The sequence below is a fragment of the Gopherus evgoodei genome, chromosome 2, assembly GCF_007399415.2.
Source record: "Gopherus evgoodei ecotype Sinaloan lineage chromosome 2, rGopEvg1_v1.p, whole genome shotgun sequence".
Taxonomy (NCBI): Eukaryota; Metazoa; Chordata; order Testudines; family Testudinidae; genus Gopherus; species Gopherus evgoodei.
Genome location: NC_044323.1, coordinates 103,955,565 through 103,976,343, shown reverse-complemented (window position 1 = coordinate 103,976,343; position 20,779 = coordinate 103,955,565). Strand labels below are relative to the sequence as shown.

The 20,779-nt window shown below is 43.8% G+C and overlaps 1 long non-coding RNA gene across 1 annotated transcript; it reads left to right on the top strand.

The window, feature by feature from the left end:
• The first annotated feature begins 2,075 nt into the window (after window positions 1-2,075).
• On the top strand, window positions 2,076-19,066 carry LOC115644917. Its single transcript, XR_003998630.1, has 3 exons — window positions 2,076-2,085; window positions 2,670-2,672; window positions 18,931-19,066. It is a non-coding gene; the product is annotated as an uncharacterized LOC115644917 (long non-coding RNA).
• Window positions 19,067-20,779: the final 1,713 nt, after the last annotated feature.

Here is a 20,779-nt window from a genome sequence, read left to right as displayed (position 1 = left end):
AGAGTTGAATTTTCTTGCAGTTCCCATAATCTGTGGAGTAAAGAGAAGACTGTCATATCCTGCTACTGAAGATGTTTTGTACATAATGCATTGAAGAAAATGTTTGTTTTTTAAACAAAAAACAAAACTTGTCTTGTAAAAGGAACTTCCTTCTAAATGGTGCCAAGGCTGGGGATCTGAATGACTTCCTAGGCCATCAGGAGAAATCATGTAATACAACACTGCACGCTGCCTTTTATTTCAGAACAGTCCACAGGAAATAGCATGTGGGATTGGCTGAAATTTTTCAGTCAGAATTGTTTTTCAAATAAGTGGGTTTTCAGTTAAATGAAAAAAAGTTGCTTTTTTAATTTATTAAAAAAACCCTGCAATATTTTTCTTTAGCTATCTCACAGTGGTGCCTCATGGGAGTTGTAATTCAGTTGCTTATGTCCCCTTTCTTCTCTATGGGATAGGATTGGCTTCCCAATTGAACTACTACTCTCATATACTACAACCAGGGACTCTTTAATGCAATAAAAACAGGACATCTGGTAGCCCTAAAGGGACAGTCCTGTATTTAAGTCTTCCTGCAGGTGTCCTGACTTTTTTTTAAAAACGGGCAAATTGTCCTGTATTTTCTATCTTCCTCCCCCTTCACCCCCCCCCCATCAGTACTGGTGGGTCCTGCTGCTAGCCGGATCCCTGCTCGCCAGCCATTTGCCCACCAGCGTTGTGTGTGTGTGTGTGGAGAGGTCCAATGGCTAATGATGGGGGTGGGTGTGCAAGGGTGATGGCGCAGCAAAGATGCAGTTTGTGGGGCCAGCTGCTCCTCCTCCCTTGCTGGTTTTCAGTGCAGCCCCTGCTGCATGCCAGCTCTTGGCCAGCAAGGCCTTGCCCCCCATCCTGTTCTGTCTGGCCTGGCAGCGTGTTCTTATGGCTGGTCAGTGCAGCTCTCTGAGCCACCTCTCTGGCTGGGTTCGCTGAAGTCCCTGCAGTCAGGTTCCCTGGACCATAGTGGAAAATGCATTCTTAAGGCTTAACCCCTTCCTGCCTGCGCTGTAGCTGGGGGACCAGAGGTGGCTGGGTTATGTTGGCGGGCAGCAATAGCCTGGAAGTGTTAGCTGCCTTTCGACACTGTGTTGGCAGGAAGGGATCTGCTGCTTCCAACCACGGGGGTTGGTGGGGGAGGAGGAGGGGGAAAGAAGAAGAGTAGCTCTGCAAAGACTTGGGTCAGGTTATTCCTTCTACCACCACCCTCCGCTTCCCACATCCTCCCCTGAGGCTGGAAGCAGCTCCCATCCTTTCCCTCCCACATAGTGCTGAAAGGTGGCTGCTGGCCACATTCTGGTATGAATCCTGGCAAAAATCTAGGGGAGGGGATATGTGACCCCACGTGCTCCCCACCTGTTGCCTCAGGAATATACGGCACCAGGTACCAGAAGAGGTGGATCCGTCCGGGGGGCCCAGCCAGGCATGGCGAGCAGAAAGCACTAGGCAGAGAGGGTTGGGTCGGTTGGTCACCCGTCCTGTTTGAGAGAGGTGTACAGGAGTGTGTGTGTGTGTGTGTGTGTGTCACCCCTCCCCGTGTGAACCCTAAAGCCTTAAAGATAAGAAAGTAAATACAAATCCAACTACAAAGCATTTCTTTTTAACAGGGGCTCAGTCAACTTGATATTAATTTGAATGTTTGTACTGCGTAGTTCTGACTGATTGCTGTTGAACTCGCTTGAATATGAGTAATTTTACCAGGTGTCCCGTATTCAGCATAGGGAAATATGGTCACCCATGATGCATCATGGGAAATTAAATCCAACTAGGGAGCCTTGCTTATATACATGAATGGGAGTATGAGATAACTGAATTGCAACTTCCATGAAACTTCAGAGCAGCATTTCCAAATGGAAATATTTTGGTTTTTTAATTTCACTGCTGAAATTTGAAAGTTGAATTTTTTCCTCAGAAAATAAGCCCATTTTCCAACCAGCTTTAGTAGTACATTTTAAGGACACTTCTAGGGCTGGCCTGCACTAGAAACTTCCTCCCCGTTCACGACCCAGTGAGATAGTGACTAAGCATGGTAAAAGACAATGACTTAGAGCAGTGGTTCTCAAAGCCGGTCCGCCACTTGTTCAGGGAAAGCACCTGGTGGGCTGGGCCGGTTTGTTTACCTGCCACATCCAGGCCAAGGATGTGCTGATCGCCCTTCCCGCAGCCCCCATTGGCCTGGAGCAGTGAACAGCAGCCAGTAGGAGCTGCGTTCGGCTGTACCTGCAGACATACGACGTAAACAAACCGGCCCAGCTCGCCATGGGCTTTCCCTAAACAAGCGGTGGACCTGCTTTGAGAACCATTGACTTAGAGTAATGCTGTTATGAAATCATAAGATTAACACTGGCAATAGATTGTGTTGCCAATTTATTTGCCATATTAGTTCTGGCTGTAAAAGTTATACTCCTATTTCTTGTATATTTCAGGTTTTACAGTATCTGCCCTGGACTGACATTTAGAAGCACTGCCATTTAATCAATTTAGAATGCATAAGACTATGTTCAAATATCACTGAATTTAGCTGCCTATTTGAGAAAGCAAAATTCAACTGTCAAAGTATAAATGCTTAAAATCCTCTTTCTATATCTAAGAAGATGTTGGCCCACATCTTCCGGTCCAGCTCTGAGCTGTGTTCAGAGCAAGTTCAGAGGGAGAATGGAGTAAAAGTTGCATTGTTACCTTTCTGAATTCCTGGGGCTGGGCTCAGTGTACGATGCTCAGTCCTCCAGCACAAGACAGAGCACTCTTTTCTGTCCAGTCCACAGTGGACATTCCAGCAGCTGTGGATCAGCCTGTCACACAGGTGACTCTGTTATGCCTCCATAGTGAGAAGCCATGGAGAAGTTAGAGTCAAAACTGATGTAGTTTACACCTTTCTCAATTTCCCTAGGTACACTTAAACTCATTTCTGAACTGGGCCCTTTGTGTCTGACCCCCAGCCAGTCTTTATATCTTTGGACTATCTCATGTGCCATTATTAACTCTCTGAACTGTGTCCTCCAGAGGACTGGGCAGGCCTGTGGTCAGGAATGAGCTCAGATCACTAGACTTTCCTACTTCTGACAGCCATCTTTACCCTTTTACCTTTCTTGGGTTTAATTCTTTATCCTAGTTGTCCATCCCACCTGCATGAATCTTGCTCAGAATTAGTTCTCCAAAGGATCCAAAATGCTACCTCTCACATTAAATGCTTGCTCAAGTCCCATATTCATAATATATCATTAGGAATGAAACAAGTTCCAACTGCAAGTCTTGGGCATGCTTTTCAAACAGCATAGAGGATGAACCCTCATGGCAATCAGAAGTATAGAAATGATCAATTATTCAGTATAGTTAAATATAAAATAATCATCTTTAAAGTGGTCTTGGCTGCTCATGAGTGACTGCAGTGTAGTTTCAGAAAGTATAAAAAGTTTATTCTGGAAATCCTAGCATCCGGCATCTCACTTTGCATGCAGACATTTTGGCCAACTTCTAAGTTAAATCATATGATTAGTGGTTTGGGCTGAAGTTCATAGTAAGAAATAATGGCTGATGTAGCCATATAATGGATAAATAACCATGTCTAGCAAGCTGAATTCATTTTGGACTTTTTTACGACTGACTAAAAAGAGACTTTGTCTGTCTTAATTAAATACAGTGTTTGATAATATTAAAATATTATTAAGTCAAGTTCACATTATTTATAAACGTTCTCACATGGCATTGTATATTTTGGCTCCCATTTTACATTTATAGACTCAAACCCTGCAGTCCTACTCAATTCATATTCAGACAAAACTTGCACTGAAGTCATAGGATGAAATCCTGACCCCATTGAAGTCAGTGGCAAAACTCCCATTGATTTCAATAGGCCTACAATTTCACTTACAGTGAACTGATGATCAGTACACCTGAACTATACATGTTTCTTTTAAATTGATGCATATGTATGTGCTCTGTATATTTTTATAACTGTATCTTATATATTTTTGTTTTATTCTGTAACTCGATTCCTCATAAAGTTAATTAATTGAAAAAATGCCATGGCAGTTGTAAAGAATTGATATAACTGTTCATAACTGAACCAGTAGATGGTGCTAGAGGGCAGAGGAAATCTACCACTTCTCATAACAAATGAGCTCAGCTGTCTTAATTTGAGGAAATCAAAGCAACTAAGAACAAAACTCCTTTCATACCTTTAATCAATTTATTTTTGCTCTACTCTTTTATGAATGAGACTTTTCAAATGTGCAGTCTGGCAGATACTTAATTTATACTGGAACTTTTGATGCACACACAAGAAAAATTGCCTTCACACAGGCTTCCTATGTGGGCTTGAGCAGGTTGCTTAGCCTCTCTGTGCCTTAATTCCCCATCTGTAATAATAGGACTTCCCTATGTCCCAAGGATGTTGTGAGGATAAATCTATTACAGATTGTGAGGCTTTGTGAGACTATGATGATGGAGTCAATAAAAGTACCTAAAATGAATGGATGGATAGTCAAAAGAACTCCCTGCTCCAAACTCTGCAGACACCTGCCCATGTGAATAGCTTTACTTACATGAGTGTCCTATTGACTAGTCAGTGTAGCTAGTCACATGGTAATTTGTAGGCTAGGATCATAAGTTATTGATTTAAATTTCTCCTGGTGTGAGCAGGAGCGGTGCCAGGGTTTCTGGCACCCTAGGCAGAATTCGGGGGGGGCGGCATTTTGTGCACTCCCCATGGGGTGCGCGGGAGCTTCCAGTTCCGCTCCCATCATACCGCTGAAAAAGGACCGTCCGCCGAAATGCTGCAGGTGACAGTGGCAGTCATTGAGCTGCTCAATTGCCTGCCGCTGTTTTCCGCGGCATGTCGGCAGAAGGTTCTTCTTTGACAGGAGTAGAACCGGTAGCTCCCGTGCACCCTGTGGAGAGCGCACAAAATGCCACCCTCCTAATCCTGGCGTCCTAGGCGATCACCTAGGGTCGCCTAATGGAAGTGCTGGCCCTGGATGTGAGGTCTGATTTGTTTGTTTATGGAATAAAAAATAGTTTATGGAATAAAAAATATTGAATATAGATTCTCTCTCTGAACCTGTGAAATATATGATTAAAAATAGGTTATAAAATTAGATTATGGCAAGCTGCATGTCTATTGCACCTTGTCAAAGAAATACATATAGGCCTCCCCCATCTTCTGACACCAAATAATTTACTAGGTAGCTAATTCCCTGACACCTATCCTAGATTTAAAGATCATACTGGGCAAGCTTGGTTTTAACACTGCATTTATAATATAGGTAGGCATACCGGGGGGCCGAGGAGGGGTGGAGTTGGGCTGGAAAATCGTTCCTCAATGAGAAGGGCCCAAATTAGTGCACGAAGGATGTGTTCTTATGTTTTCAGAGATCTGATGATCTGCCAGAAATGGCAACCATAAGAGGAAATATCCCACCCACAATATCAGCAAGAGAAAAGTGAGTTGAGTTATTTAACAGGGAAGTCGACAGGTATATAAGGAATACATGGGAATGTCAGAGCACATTCAAACCTGTTTTATTTCAAGTTACTCAACCACATATGGGCTCGTCCATCTCTCTAAACAAACTGTGAAAACATCTTTTTCAAACCTTGTCTTTGTTTCCCTCAGAATAATTGGCAGAATTTGTAACTACTACTGCAATCTTAGATACTACTGCAGAAGCAATAACCACCTCAACAGATTATCTGTACTTTTGTGAAACAATATGAAAGCAGTTTACATAGGACTGAAACTTTAGTGAGGCTCATGGCTCCCTGCTTAACCAGGGGTGAAAGTAACTTAAAGGACTTACTGGTACATTGGAGTCCTGAGCAGGGGGTGGGGCCTCAATCAGAAGGGGGCGGGGCCTCAATTGGAAGAGCCAAGGCTCCAGTTGTGGTACCGGTGGCTGGGAGCCCTGGGCCCTTTAAATCACCGCCGGAGCCCCATGATAGTGGTAGTTGCAACTGGGAGTCCTGGGGCTCAGACAGCAATTTAAAGGCCCTGGTGCTCTGGCCACTGCCAGGAGCTCCGGGCCCTTTAAATTGCCACTTGAGCCCCAGGACTCTCATCTGCCGCCACTACCCCAGGGCTCTGGCAGCGGGGCTCTGACGGCAATTTAAAGGGCCAGAGGCTCTGCTGCAGTAGTAGTGGCCTGGAGCCCCGGGCTCTTTAAATCACCACTAGAGCCCCGGGGCTTCCGGCTGCTGCCATTACCCTGGAGCTCCAGCATCAGGGTTCTGGCACTGATTTGAAGGGCCCAGAGCTTCAGCCGCTGCTGGGAGCCTCATGCCCTTTAAATCGCCGGCCTGGGGAAACAGCCCCCTGCCAGTACAGTTGGCTGTGTACCGGCTATTGCCAGTATGCCGCACTGGACCGTACTGGCTCACTTTCACCTCTGTGCTTATTATACAAATAGACCAGATCCTCAGATGGTATGAATCAGCATAGCCCTACTGAAATCAACAGAATTGTGCCAATGTTTTTTATGCATCCAAAATGGAGGGAAGGATTGGCTTGTCCAATGATGCAGGAGTCCTGTTTATTGCCCTCTTTGATCAATATTTATTTGAAAAACTGAAAATAAATCAAGGTTTTCAATAAGGAAATTTAAATTACCAGTAGGCATTAAAGTTTCTAGAGAAGACACGATCACCAACACACAGAGCAATGTACTGGGTTTTTTATTCTTATTTTTGGCTTTGTTCCCATCCAGTAAATCCTGGTCGTTTAATTTGAGAAATCTGATTCCTAGTGATTTCAACACAAGGTCAAATAACATAATGGAGGGCATCTAGTTCCCCTAAAGTAAAATCAATTTTATCAGTAGTTGACAGGGCCCAGGGGAACCATAGGGAATTTATATCTATCACAGGAAACTCTGGCTGAGGCCATACTGCTGAATGAGATCAGACAGACTCTTGTTCCACTTTATCAAAGGACTTCTTTGCATTTCAAGGCCACAAAGCCAGGTTGAGAGGTTAGGTTAAGCACTTTATATTCAGAACTGAACCATAGCCCATACAAAGCCTGTCGGATTGGAGTTGGTTGAGAGACACGGTAAGAGATTCAAGAAGCCAGGTAAAATGTTAGCCAGGGGCTAATTTTAAAAGTTTAATAAGGAATTGGAGAGATGTGGACAATGCCTGATAGGCTCCTTGACTCATTCTAGAATTAAGGTGATGCAAGCCATATATGAAAATTTAGGTAAGTAGCACATATTAAAAGGCTGACTGTATGTCTTGAAAAGAATAAGATAAGAAAATATGTTACTGCTTTATACAGTTCTGCCTCAAATTTGTGTTGGTCCAAAGTCTTAACAGCAGTATTTCCCCTAACTGTTTTGGTAGACTGCTTCATTTACCCTAGAGACATGCTCAGGACCCTAAGCAAGGATGGCGGTGTCCAAAAACTCAGAGAAAGCTCCAGCCTTAGTGACAGACTGAGGGGAGTATAGTGCTTGATCAACATCCAAAACCTGTAATTAGTACAATTAATGTGTTTCATTTCTAGAGTCTGTGATGCCACAGTCATTGTAATGACTTTTTTTTTCTAGCCTAATTAGAAGTCTTCCAGCCTTATTTCACTGTGTCTGAGGTGATGGGGGAAAGAACTGGAACACATTTTATATGCCTCAGGTCCCAGGGATGTTTGTCACATTCTGTGGTGCAAGCCAGACGAATGAAGGGTTGTCACTACCTGCCCCACAACCTTGGGTGCCTCAAAAAGCTTTGCTGTTGTAGCTCCCAACCTGGGCTGCTTAGAAATAGCCTCCCAGCATGGAAAGTAACACCCTGCGTGTCTGTGTATAGCTGCTGTCCTGGCCCAGCAGTTCTGACCTCAGCAGCCTGTCAGCAACACACCAGACACACTCTGGCTTCCAGCCTGGGTTACTACTTCCAGGAGATCCCAAGACACTCCCAGTTCTGAATTTTCTCAAAAAATGTGTGTTCTGCACCATCAGTTCGTCTCCTGGACAGTTCAGATATTACAAGTCTGTTGCCCCAGTAAGGAGTCATTATTCAACAGTTTGCTACTTCAGCTGGAGTTACCAAATAGTTCAGTTTAAGCACAGCACTGGGTGGGATGAGATTGAAAAATAAAGGAAGTTTATTAACAAAAGAAGATAGGATTTTAAAGTGAATTGAAGTATAAGAGCGAACGTTAGAAATCGTTACCAGCAAATAAAAGTGAAAATGTGCATCTGAATGTCTAAAATTTAACCTAGCAAGTTTTGGTTCAAGACTTTTTTTAAGATGGCTTCTCTTACCACAGTCTTCTAACAAGATGGTCACTGACCCTCTCCTCTCTCAGGGTCTCTCCCCGATGCTCAAAGTTGCTGGTGCCTTTGTCATCTTAAGTGAAAGAGAGAACTTGGGGTTCCTGCCCCTTTCTTTTATAGCCCAGTGAATCTTTGAAGTGGATTCTTCTGAAGATTACCTCTCAAAGTAAGATTTATTCAGACAGTGAGGAAGGCAACATGGAGCCTGGTGATGAAGGAGAATCCATGTTCTTTCTCCCCCCCTCTGTGTTTGCTGAAATGCAAATTTGCTGTCTCTGGCGATCTCGCCTCACTCTCGGCTGTCTTGCTGTCCCTGTTTACAATTTATTTGTACATTGGAGGTGCAAACACATTCCTTTGTTTAGGACAGGCGTGTTTAACAACATTTACCTAGGCAGGGCTGTTTGGTTTTGAACATATGCTAATAATATCAGACAGGGGAATTTCATAACTTATTGCTAAGTATACTTCTCCATGATAGTATTGACCAGTAAGTTATTATTGTTCAAATGATACGTCACAAGACCTATTTTATACAAAGATGATTACAATAGTGTGTAGGGTGTGAATACAGGGGTGTTTTTGGTCACAGTACTATAAGTGAATTACTCTCTAAATAACTCAACATATCCCCCAAGTTTTGTGAGTTTATGATCAGACTCTTCGGACTGGAGCCTCAACTGGTATAAATCAATGTAGGCCCATTGATTTCAGTGGAGCAGTTTTGATTTATGTCAGCTGGGAATCTGGACCTTTACATTCTGCAGCAGTAGAGGAGATGACGGCTCTCATGAGAGAGGCCTCAGCAGTGGAATGTGTGTTTAACTCTCCAAGTATGGTGCATGTTGCTTATTTAGTGATGTGCTACCAATATTTTAACAAAGAAAGACCACAAAAATTTCCTCGTTTAGCCTGTGATAAACTCTGCATCCCAGCGGGAGGAGGAATGCTTGCAGAGAGGGGAGGGAGGAGGTTCTGGGGAACTATTCATTTGCTTTCCCATTGAAACAAAACCACTTTCTGATAGACAAGAAGGTAACACCACTTTGTAAACAAACTCATATTCAGTGGCACTTGACTGGGAATGGTTAAATCCAGAGACATTCAGCTTGAGGGTCCATACTGATCTTAACTGCAGAGTTGCAACACAAAAAGGCAGTTCCTGAGGATATGCAGTATCCCAAATCATAAAGGTCTACACTAGCTGCTTACACTCGCCCAGTTTTAATTTGCAACTACCTGTTAGTTTCTCCATCCAGGATCCATTTTAGCAATGCGCTTAACCACATGCTAAATCTATCCCTATTCAGCACAGCAGCAAAGCACATGCTAAGTCCATTGACTTTAATGAGAGTTAAGAACATACTTAAAGTTAAGCATGAACTTAAGAGTATTGCTGAATAGGGATGGTTGGCTGAATCAGGGCCAGAGATGTTCCATAAATCAGCAGCTCCTGTAAGATTTTAACATAAGAGGCTACTGTCATTCTTAGCACAATTCCATTGACTTCTATAGAGTTATAATAAGGACCCAAAAGATTTATTTACAAGAAATACCAATACCTTTTTATAAAGAGATCTATAGTATACAGTAAAATGCCAGAGAACAATTTAATGACATTTAATTTGCTTTCATACAGTCAGAATGTTGCAATAATTCCTATGGAGTGAATCTTTTTGTTTTGAATAAATAACCCTTTATTTATCATTCCCCTCCTCGTGCCTCTGTCCACTAGTCTGTCTGTCCTTAGATTATGAGTTCTTCAGGATAGGAGCTGTGGTTTCCTGAATGTCTGGAAAATGCCTACATGTTCTGGGTGTTACCATGTCAGGGAAATGGTGGTGATTATACTCAGCTTTGCTTGCTGATGTGATGTCCCAGATCTTAAACCCAGGCCTGGGAGTTCCCAGACAGCCACTGCATCCTGGCCTCACCCAGTGTTGACTGAAATCTGATGAACTGAGAAGCTAGTAGGACTGCTAGTAGTAGAAGCTAGTAAGACTACAGTCTCAGCCAAGGCACCATCCATGGGAGCCCTGATTGGATGATCACCTGGACTTCACCAATTGATCCAGCCATGCTATTTAAGCCAGAAGGAGATACAGGAAGTTATCTGAGCAACAAGGTGATTTCCTCTTGTGGCTGCATTAGAGCCTGCTTCTTGCACCCAACACTGTTCCTGCTCTGCTTCATCCCTGCCTTCACTCCTGCTCCATGCTTGATCCTTGCCTCTCCTCCAGTTCCTGCCCTTACCTCACTTCTACCATCAGTTACCAGTCCTCTCTCCAATCCTGGCTTCTGACTCTGGCTTGACCCTTGGCTCTGGCATTTGGTATCTGACTTCAGTTTTGGCCCTCAGTTTAGATTCCTGACTCTTGTAATAAGTAGTTGACTCTGGTGCTGACCCTCAGGTTGTTCCCCAACCTGGATGCCTGCTATGCCCACTAGTTGTAAATTGATATAATGTACTCAGTATGGAGACAAGACATATTCTGTGAAACAGGTCAAAGCAGGACCAGGATAGTGATAATTTCCAGTTAGGAAGCTCCTCATATCTGAGTGTTCATCGCAAAGTTATGTGCATAAGGACAGTGCCATTGGAATGTAGGCAACTTGGATGCAGAACACGTCACCTACATGTTGTACAGCCAAGGGTGGCAGGAGAAATGTAGTCCAAAGACATAGCATAGGGTGAACAGTGCTATGGACGTTTAGGGTGGGAATTCCAAATGTGCTCAGCTTTGACCTAATTCTGCTTGTGGTGAAGCCAGTAATCAAATTTCTACTGATTTCAGTGGCAGCAGAGTTAAGTCAACACTGAGGACTTCAGAAAAACTGAGCCTCAGTGCCTATATCAAACACATAGGGCCTCAGTTTTTAAGAACTCATCTGAAAGCCCTCTGTACAGTAAACAGCATGGTAGAGTATGTCTGCACAGCAGTCAGGAGGCATTATTGCAGCGTGTGAAGCTTTGATTGAGTCAGTTTGCTAAAGCTAGCAGTGTAGTTGTGGCAGCCCAGATTAGCTGCCTGAGTACAATCCCACCTGGGACCTGTTGTATTAAATTAGATGGAATAGATGTGCCAAAGATGTTAACGTAATGCAGTCACTGTGAACGTTAAACAGTGTTAAACAAGGTCTGGGGTTTGGTATACAGAGACCTCAGCCTGCTTAGTACCATGGCAAACATGTTATAAGTCCTTTTAACCTTTTATTAAAGATACAGAAAAGAAGGGAAAACAGTTAAAGCATTTGGAATGTAGTAAATCTCTGTAAGTAAATCTTTCATTTTAACAGCATTTCCTTTTCCCTTTTTCTGGAGAGAGTTTGAGAAGGAAACCCTCCCCCAATATTTGATAGGCTTTGATGTATCAAAGGTGATAACTGTTCTTTTGGGGGAAAGAGAAGAAGTTAGCTGAGATGTGCTGGTGCTGTTGTTAAAGCACAACCCCATTTCATCCCAGGTGGTGGCTGAGTTTCAGCTGGAGCCAGGTGATGTTATCTGGGTCTTTCTCTCTGGCCCTATCAGGCTAGGACATCCCTCAGGATTAGGACACAGAAGGTCTGCGGTTCTGGGAGCTAGTCGGGATAGCAGCCATGGTGATGAAATTCATTCCAGTAACCTATGTCTTTTTTTGCTTATTTCCATCTCCCCTCAAAGTCAGTCTTTTTTTTTTTAGACCCAAAAGGGAGTGGTGGGTAGAATAACTATTCCCTTATTATTTTGTCCACCAATTAGACCGAATATCTGACACCAATTTTGGTTCATTATGTTCCACGTCTTCTGTTTTTACCAAGCGTGATTTTAATACAGTCCTTGAGTTATATCAGTAGGCCTTTTTGTGTTGACTAATTCAGCTTTTAGGTCTCCTTTTTACAACTTTTCCAATCACGAGTTGTTATAGGTTATCATGACATCTTATGAACTTTTACATGTGTTTTACAATGAAGCTCACAATGACAGTAAACTTGTTGGCCCGATTTTCACAACAGACCTTAGGTAAATACTCTAACCCGTGTTGCCATGGCTCAATCAAAGCTAGTTCAGGAATGGCTAAAAATGCTGTCCCGATTGCTGTGTAAACATACACTTGGTCAATTTAGCTACCTTAGAAGGACAAAGAGCTTAGCTGACAGAGCTGGGATTTGAATCTGTGGTTGCAGGGAGTCTAGATTTGTCAAATCTGATGCTTGACGAGTAAGCTATTCCCCCTCTGGTATGTGCAGTGATGATGAATAGTAAAAATAATACTATTATTACCATAAAAGTAAAATAATATTTGCCAGTTTTGACACTTTGCAATAGATCATAAGGTAACCTGCTGTAACATGGCCTCTTTCCAAGATATCTCAAAGTTTGTGCAACAATATCTGGTTTTCACATTAAAATACAATTTGAACACAGTAAGACTTTCAGCTTGGCTTTCCATGTGTCAGTAGAATAAAATCCTTTATTCATTTTTTATTTAAGTTGTTGTTTATTTGGATTACTTTAGCACCAGCTGGACCCAACTGAGATCGGCTACAGTCCTTGCCTTGAAGAGCTGCTTACAGGGAGTTTTGCAAGGGATTTCTCCAGGTGAAGGAGGAGCACATACAGCATCTGTGGGGTAAGTGACTGTCTGCAGTGTGTGTGTTTGTGTTTGGGGGTTACTTGCTGTGTGCTGAGCTTGTGTTTGTCAGTCTGTTTGGTTTGTTTGTTTGAAGGACCATGTGCTGTAGCTGGCAGTTGGAGGCGGAGCTACCAGGAAGGTTTGAAAGCTAGAAGCCTCTGGTAATTGGCTGAGCCTTAACCAGTGGGCGGGGCATTCACTCAGGCCAGGGCTTTATAAAGCAGCACACAAGCGACCAGGGAGCTTAGCGAACAGGGAGTTTTGCAAGGGAGTTGGGAAGAGGAGTAGGAAGGGAGTAGGGGTCACTTGTCGGTCTCATCAGTGACCCATTGGTCCCCTGAACGTATAAAGTGAGCCACATCCAAAACCCTTCTTCTGTTTACAGGAGAGCAGACAGGGAGCTGCAGACGGGAATTTGTGAGAGTTTGACAGAGGGAGGCTTACAATGGTGAGGAGGACCCGCAACACCTGTGCCAGCACTGCTTCTGTCTCCTCCACCTGCGCCTGTAGCCAGACAGAGCACCAAAGCATGGATGCTTTTACCCAGATTCTGGTGTGGGCTTGCAAAGACTGTAATTTGCAATTTCCACTTACTGATATCCAGGCTGGGGGTGGCATCCAATGTGAAAGGTGCCTACTGGTGGAATCTCTCAGGCAGCAGGTGGGAGAGCTACAGGAGGAGGTGGCTAGGCTGAGGAACATCCATATCCATGAGCAATTCCTGGACAGTATCCATGTGGAGACAGCTGACGTAGCTGTCCCAGTTCACAGGACTACTGACACACCAGTGGAGGAGGAGATGCCTCAGGGTGTATCTGACACACCAGTGGAGGAGGAGGCTCAGGGTGGACACAGCCAGCTGGTTACTTCTAGCAGCGGGCAGTGCTCCACCCTTGCTGCGAACCCTCCTGATGTGGTAAGAGATAACCGTTATGCTCTTCTTGATACAGGAGAGAAGGAATCACCCCCAACAGTTAACGAGGTGAAGCCTCATACCCCTAAGGCTGGGAGGTCTGCTGCCACCACTGATAAGAAACGTAGGATAGTGGTGGTTGGAGACTCTCTGCTGAGGGGGACGGAAACACCCATCTGTCACCCTGACCGTTCATCCCGGGAGGTATGCTGCCTGCCAGGGGCCCGTATCCGAGATGTTACAGAGGCATTGTCGAGGATTATCCGGCCTTCTGACTACTACCTCATGCTACTCATCCATGTGGGCACGAATGATACTGCGAGGTGTGACACTGAGCAGATCAAGAGTGACTACAGGGCTCTGGGTGTACGGGTTAAGGAGTTTGGAGCGCAGGTGGCATTCTCTTCGATTCTTCCTGTTGAAGGTAGGTGTTCGGGCAGAGACAGATGCATCGTGGAGGTGAATGCCTGGCTGCGAAGATGGTGGCACCAAGAGGGCTTTGGCTTCCTCGACCACGGGATGCTATTCGAGGAAGGACTGCTAGGCACAGATGGCGTTCACCTTTCAAAGAGGGGAAAGACCTTATTTGCCCACAGACTGGCTAACCTAGTAAGGAGGGCTTTAAACTAGGTTCGACGGGGACAGGTGAGCAAACTCCACAGGTAAGTGGGGAACAAGACCTAGGAGATGGGTTGGAAACAGGAGGGAGCACGGGCTATAATGGCAGAGAGAAAGGAGGGTCAGGGCAAAGCTGGGAGGCAAGATCAAACTAGTATCTTAGATGCCTATATACAAATGCAAGAAGTATGGGTAATAAACAGGAAGAACTGGAAGTGCTAATAAATAAATACAACTATGACACTGTTGGCATTACTGAAACTTGGTAGGATAATACACACGACTGGAATGTTGGTGTGGATGGGTATAGTTTGCTCAGGAAGGATAGACAGGGGGAAAAGGGAGGAGGTGTTGCCTTATATATTAAAAATTTACACACTTGGACTGAGGTGGAGATGGACATAGGAGACGGAAGTGTTGAGAGTCTCTGGGTTAGGCTAAAAGGGGTAAAAAACATGGGTGATGTCGTGCTGGGAGTCTACTACAGGCCACCTAATCAGGTGGAAGAGGTGGATGAGGCTTTTTTCAAACAACTAACAAAATCATCCAAAGCCCAAGATTTGGTGGTGATGAGGGACTTCAACTATCCAGATATATGTTGGGAAAATAACACCGCAGGGCACAGACTATCCAATAAGTTCCTGGACTGCATTGCAGACAACTTTTTATTTCAGAAAGTTGAAAAAGCTACTGGGGGGAAGCTATTCTAGACTTGATTTTAACAAATAGGGAGGAACTTGTTGAGAATTTGAAAGTAGAAGGAAGCTTGGGTGAAAGTGATCATGAAATCATAGAGTTTGCAATTCTAAGGAAGGGTAGAAGGGAGTACAGCAGAATAGAGACAATGGATTTCAGGAAGGCGGATTTTGGTAAGCTCAGAGAGCTGATAGGTAAGGTCCCATGGGAATCAAGACTGAGGGGAAAAACAACTGAGGAGAGTTGGCAGTTTTTCAAAGGGACGCTATTAAGGGCCCAAAAGCAAGTTATTCCGATGGATAGGAAAGATAGAAAATGTGGCAAAAGACCACCTTGGCTTAACCACGAGATCTTGCGTGACCTACAAAATAAAAAGGCATTATATAAAAAATGGAAACTAGGTCAGATCACAAAGGATGAATATAGGCAAATAACACAGGAATGCAGAGGCAAGATTAGAAAGGCAAAGGCACAAAATGAGCTCAAACTAGCTATGGGAATAAAGGGAAACAAGAAGACTTTTTATCAATACATTAGAAGCAAGAGGAAGATCAAGGACAGGGTAGGCCCACTGCTCAGTGAGGAGGGGGAAACAGTAACGGGAGACTTGGAAATGGCAGAGATGCTTAATGACTTCTTTGTTTCAGTCTTCACTGAGAAGTCTGAAGGAATGTCTAGTATAGTGAATGCTTACGGGAAGAGGGTAGGTTTAGAAGATAAAATAAAGAAAAAGCAAGTAAAAAATCACTTAGAAAAGTTAGATGCCTGCAAGTCACCAGGGCCTGATGAAATGCATCCTAGAATACTCAAGGAGTTAATAGAAGAGGTATCTGAGCCTCTAGCTATTATCTTTGGGAAATCATGGGAGACGGGGGAGATTCCAGAAGACTGGAAGGGGGCAAATATAGTGCCCATCTATAAAAAGGGAAATAAAAACAACCCAGGAAACTACAGACCAGTTAGTTTAACTTCTGTGCCAGGGAAGATAATGGAGCAGGTAATTAAAGAAATCATCTGCAAACACTTGGAAGGTGGTAAGGTGATAGGGAATAGCCAGCATGGATTTGTAAAGAACAAATCGTGTCAAACTAACCTGATAGCGTTCTTTGATAGGATAACGAGCCTTGTGGATAAGGGAGAAGCGGTGGATGTGATATACCTAGACTTTAGTAAGGCATTTGATACAGTCTCGTACAATATTCTTATAGATAAACTAGGAAAGTACAATTTAGATGGGGCTACTATAAGGTGGGTGCATAACTGGCTGGATAACCGTACTCAGAGAGTAGTTGTTAATGGCTCCCAATCCTGCTGGAAAGGTATAACAAGTGGGGTTCCGAAGGGGTCTGTTTCGGGACCGGTTCTGTTCAATATCTTCATCAACGATTTAGATGTTGGCATAGAAAGTACGCTTATTAAGTTTGTGGACGATACCAAACTGGGAGGGATTGCAACTGCTTTGGAGGACAGGGTCAAAATTCAAAATGATCTGGACAAATTGGAGAAATGGTCTGAGGTAAACAGGATGAAGTTCAATAAAAATAAATGCAAAGTGCTCCACTTAGGAAGGAACAATCAGTTTCACACATACAGAATGGGAAGAGACTATCTAGGAAGGAGTATGGCAGAAAGAGATCTAGGGGTCATAGCAGACCACAAGCTTAATATGAGTCAACAGTGTGATACTGTTGCAAAAAAAGCAAACATGATTCTGGGATGCATTAACAGGTGTGTTGTAAACAAGACACGAGAAGTCATTCTTCCGCTTTACTCTGCGCTGGTCAGGCCTCAGCTGGAGTATTGTGTCCAGTTCTGGGCACCGCATTTCAAGAAAGATGTGGAGAAATTGGAGAGGGTCCAGAGAAGAGCAACAAGAATGATTAAAGGTCTTGATAACATGACCTATGAAGGAAGGCTGAAGGAATTGGGTTTGTTTAGTTTGGAAAAGAGAAGACTGAGAGGGGACATGATAGCAGTTTTCAGGTATCTAAAAGGGTGTCATCAGGAGGAGGGAGAAAACTTGTTCACCTTAGCCTCCAATGATAGAACAAGAAGCAATGGGCTTAAACTGCAGCAAGGGAGATTTAGGTTGGACATTAGGAAAAAGTTCCTAACTGTCAGGATAGTTAAACACTGGAATAGATGTCTAGGGAAGTTGTGGAATCTCCATCTCTGGAGATATTTAAGAGTAGGTTAGATAAATGTCTATCAGGGATGGTCTAGACAGTATTTGGTCCTGCCGTGAGGGCAGGGGACCGGACTCGATGACCTCTCGAGGTCCCTTCCAGTCCTAGAGTCTATGAGTCTATGAGTCTATGAGTTTACACTTTAAATAGATGAGACTGAAAAGAAGACGACGAGAAGAAAAGCATTATTATTCAAATTTTCCAGATGGGAAAGTGAGGCACGAAGTGATAAAATGACTTGAGTGAAGTCTGGGAATTAAATCCACTGTCATTTCTCAATTTGGGTGGCTTCCCTTGTCATCTGTTAAATGCTGAACTGTTAATGACTCTGTAATTGATTGATTAATAGTTTTTCCTTGGTTGCTTAGATTGCTTCTTCATTTTTAGTTTGGTGTAACTGGATGAAAATGCTATCTAATTGGCGCTTCTGTCCTCAGACAACTAAGATTTCCCAGCAATCCTGCATGTATGGTAAGAAAGTGCTACCTTTTGATATAAGAATAAATTGGGTTGTTCATACTTAACCGACTATGCACTGGCCACATGAGTAAATGAAGTCTGAGTCCAGACTGCTCTGGGCTGCAGAAAGTAAGTTTTACTGTAGTAGTCTGTTACTAAATTGTGGATTCTTCCTGTTCTTTGCTGACATTCATATAACATCTATAAACTTCAATTCTTGGTAGGTTCCCTTGCTTCCTATGGAGTTGGTAATGGCAAAATTTGCAGTGAAGTTAGAGGTAATTGTGCATATTCATTAGGCAGGAGCAGATTAATGTGTCAGCAGAGCTTAGCCGTACACCTGAAAGTAGTCCCAGAATGTGCAGCACTTGTATCATGGGAGTGTGATGCCCAATCCTGATCATTGTCTCCATTAAATCCTTCCCTATGGATGAAGGCCTGGGCAGGCACCTACCTGGCTCACTGTAGGACATCTGATGTATATCCAGTCTCCTTGCATATTCACATAGTACTTTTTAAAACAACGCTCCCATTGAGAGTTACAATAAAGCAAGAGAGACTGGATTTTTGACTCCAGTACAAAATAAGGTTAACATTACATGGGGACAAATGAACTAAATCACATGAGTACAGGTACTTAACAAATTTTTTTAATTCTAATCTTTAATATATCCTCTGTTTGGTCTGTGTGTTCTTTATTGATAGGTTAATGATCTAGATGATGTAATTGGACTTTTCCTTTTCTGATTTAAGATAATTTATTTTAATACTTTCTACTCTATTGTCCATGCAAGTTCCCACTAGTTTTCAGTGTTCATTGAGGACTGTATACCTCCACACAGCCCAGCTGTTCAAGCTTCTGAAGACTATAATACATTGGACTTGGAGACAAAGGCCTGATCTACACTACGCATTTAAACCGAATTTAGCAGTGTTAAACTGATTTAACCCTGCACCCATCCACACAATGAAGCTCTTTATATTAATATAAAGGGCTCTTTAAACCAATTTCTGTACTCCTCCCCGACGAGGGGGGTAGTGCTGAAATCGGTATTGCCATGTCGGATTAGGGTTAGTGTAGCCGCAATTTGACGGTATTGGCCTCCGGGAGCTATCCCACAGTGCACCATTTTGACCGCTCTGGACAGTAATCTGGAGTCGGATGCACTGGCCAGGTAAACAGGAAAAGCCCCATAAACTTTTGAGTTTCATTTCTTGTTCGCCCAGTGTGGAGAGATCATCAGCACAGGTGACCACGCAGAGCTCATCAGGTAACAATGCAGTCCCCTGAGAATCAAAAAAGAGCTCCAGCATGGACTGCACGGGAGGTACTGAATCTGATCGCTGAATGGGGAGAGGATTCCGTGCTAACAGAACTCCGTTCCAAAGGATGAAATGAAAAAACATTTGAAAAAATTTTCAAGGCCATAATGCAGTGCCGTGTGAAAGTTAAGGAGCTCAGACAAGGCTACCAGAAAACCAAAGAAGCAAACGGAAAGTCCGGGGCAGGGCCGAAAACATGCCACTTCTATGCTGAGCTGCATGCAATTCTAGGGGGGTCTGCCACCACTACCCCACCCCTGTCCATGGATTCCGAGGTGGGGGTGGTAATTGCAGCCATGGCTGAGGATTCTGAGGGCGGGGAAGATGAGGAGGAAGAGGAGGACGAGCTTGTAGAAAGCGCACAGCACTCCGTTCTCCCCAACAGCCAGGAGCTTTTTCTCACCCTGACGGAATTACCCTTCCAGCCCTCCCAAGCAACTATCTCAGACAATGAAGCCATGGAAGGGACCTCTGGTGAGTGTACCTTGTAAATATAAGACATGGTTTAAAAGCAAGTGTTTTTTAATAATTAATTTGCCCTTAGGACTTGGGATGCATTCGCGGCCAGTACAGTTACTGGAAAAGTCTGTTAACATGTCCAGGGATGGAGCGGAAATCCTCCAGGGAAATCTCCAACAGAGGTACTCCAAAAACCTTTGCAGAAGGTTTCTGGGCAGCACTGCTTTATTCTGTCCTCCATGGTAGGACACTTGACCATGCCATGCAGTAAGTAGTAAGTAATCTGGTATCATTGCATGACAAAGCTTAGCTGTGTATGGTCCTGGTGATTGCTGGCATTCAAGCAACATCCGTTCTTTATCTCTCTGTGTTATCCTCAAGAAAGTGATATAGTTCATGGTAACCTGGTTGAAATTCAGGAATTTAAGTAAGGGGACAGAGGCGGCCATTCCTACTGGGCTGTTTGCCTGTGGCTTAAAAGAAATCCTTCCCTGCAGGTAGCCAAGCGGGGGAAACAGGGGAGTGATTGGCGCTGAGCTTTTCCGCATTTGGCTAGCAGGGATCTTCCCTGCTACCAGCCACGCAGTTGCGGGAGGGGAAAGGGGGGTGTTTAGCAGTGATCTTCCATGATACCAGCCACAGGGTGGTTTCTGCTGCTGCACATTAACAGGAAAGAAGCAGCACTCAATGGACTTTGCTTGCTATTTGGCAAACAAAGGCGCTGGATAAATGAAGACTGCAGAAGATGAAAGACAATGGCTTACCATGGCCACATGCACGCCGAATTCTGCTGCCCGGACCTGCATCTGTGATCCGTAACACCAAACCCGCAGGCACTCAATATTAAGATGCAAAATGCAACCTTGTAGTGAAAACACATGTGCTATGTAAGGTGAATAGTATTGTTCACCGTGAGAGAGTATGACCTTTGTTCTCTAAAATGTATCTTTTTAAATACTTCTCTCCCTTTTTTCCCTCCCTCATGCAGCTGCAATTTTTTCAAGCCTCGCTACTCCATCCCGAAGGCTATCTCGGATAAGGTGGCAGAAAAAAAAAGACTCTAGAAGAAATGTTTTCGGAAGCCATGGAAGTGACCCGCTATGAAAGAGCTCATCTGAATGAGTGGAAGGACGTGGTAACAAAGTACAGGAAAGATGTCAGTGACCATGAGGACAGGAGGGACGAACGTGAGGACAGGAGAGACGCTCGAGATGA